The sequence below is a fragment of the Rhinoderma darwinii genome, chromosome 1, assembly GCF_050947455.1.
Source record: "Rhinoderma darwinii isolate aRhiDar2 chromosome 1, aRhiDar2.hap1, whole genome shotgun sequence".
NCBI lineage: Eukaryota > Metazoa > Chordata > Amphibia > Anura > Rhinodermatidae > Rhinoderma > Rhinoderma darwinii.
In genome coordinates this window covers 300,408,105-300,410,175 of record NC_134687.1, presented here as the reverse complement: position 1 = coordinate 300,410,175, position 2,071 = coordinate 300,408,105, and positions in this window count along the sequence as shown.

Here is a 2,071-nt window from a genome sequence, read left to right as displayed (position 1 = left end):
AAAAACTGCAGAAGCTGGGCAATAAATATTGAGTTGCATTTCTTGGGTAAAACCATCTGTGGTACAGAAAAAATGTATTACAAATGAATTTTCGAAGAAAAAAAATGAAATTTGTAAATTTCACCTCTACTTTGCTTTAATTCCTGTGAAACGCCTAAAGGGTTAAAACACTTTCTGAATGCTGTTTTGAATACTTTGATGGGTGCAGTTTTCAAAATAAGGTGATTTCTGGGGACTTTCTAATATATAGGGCCCTCAAAGCCACTTCAGAACTGAACTGGTCCCTGAAAAAATAGCCTTTTGAAATTTTCTTGAAAATGCGAGAAATTGCTGCTAAAGTTCTAAGCCTTGTAAGGTCCTAGAAAAATAAAAGCACGTTCAAAAAATTCTGCAAACACAAAGTAGACATATGGGAAATGTTAACTAGTAAATATTTTGTGTGGTATTACTATCTGTTTTACAAGCAGATGCATTACAATTTAGAAAAATGCAGATTTTTGCAAATTTTCTCAAAATTTGGGTGTTTTTGACAAATAAATATTGAATTTAATGACGAAATTTTTTCTGTATCATAAAGTACAACATGTCACGAGAAAACAATCTCAGAATCGCTTGGATAGGCAAAAGCATTCCGGAGTTATTACCACATAAAGTGACCAATGTCATTTTTGCAAAAATCGGCTGTGTCCACAAGGCCAAAACAGGCTTAGACACTAAGGGGTTAAAAAACAAACCAGTTTTACAATAATATTAGACCATAAAAAAGGATGATAATAGGATTAAAAATAAGCGTCTTATACATAATAGTAGAAAAGTGATTTAGAAACATGTAAAAATATACATAAATACATTTCAAGTGGAGTGTCTTTGAAATATATATTTATTTGCTAGGAATAGTATGAAGTTTTTTATTATTTGTATGTACTTCGAGTGTTTTGTACTTCTGGTTTAAAACATCGTTCATTCAGAGCCGTCAGTGGTGTGTGCCGTCGTCATGGTGATATGACGCTCCTGGGTATGAGTCATCTATGCAGAGAGTGCTGCTGCCGACCAGAGGAAAGAGCCGTGCAGTTCGAGGAGGATTTATCAGAACAAGAATATACAGAAAAACGGGAGAGGGGAGCTGCCTGTGTTATATCCCACAACTGTGAGTATATTTGTATGTATATATATATGTATATATATATATGAAGATTCTTTTATTTATTACTTTTGAGGTTGTGAAAAAAGTTAAATAATAGTCTCTGTTACTTCATTAAGACCTGTGGGTTTTAGTGTCTTTAGTTTATACATCCAAAAGATTTCTCTTTTACAAAGAGTGTTATAACGGTCTCTTTGATTTTCTTTGATGTGATCAATCGGGGTGATAGTCAAACAATTGAAATCACTATCATGTATCAGTGTGCAATGTCTGGATATACTATGGAGTAAAAAATTATTTTTACAGTTAGATCTATGTTTGTTTAATCGACAGTGTAAGGGTTGAGTTGTTCTTCCCATGTATTGAACTCCACATTTGCTATCTATTAGATAGATCACGAATTTTGACTGACAGTTTAAGTTTTCATGAATATTAAATATTTTTCCTGTTTGTTGGGATCGGAATGTATATGTTTTATCAGTGATGGATTGACAGCACAGGCATCTTGTTGTTCCGCATTTAAAACTTCCTGTTTTAGATAATTGATTATGTTGTTGTATTTCTCGTTCAGAGTTGCCTTTTATTCCTGAGAGGTTCAACCGGCTTGGGGCTAGAATATTTTACACGAGTGACCTTTTGACCTATAACCTAACTCGGTAGCCATCTCGACTACCCATCTCTAAACCAGCTATATAACCACAGACATCGGGAATAGACTAATCACTTGTACCTAACCTGACGAAGGGGCCGGTACGGCCTTGAAACACATTGTTGTTGTTACCGTACAAAAATAAAAGCAATTTTCAGTACGGCTGCGCCCTAGGACATTCCATTTTTTACCTTCTTATCTCCTGGATCCACACAGCGGAGTTTTAGCAATCTTCGGACCGGAATTTGGGCTGCAACTGTCTTAGCCAAGTGTGACTTGGA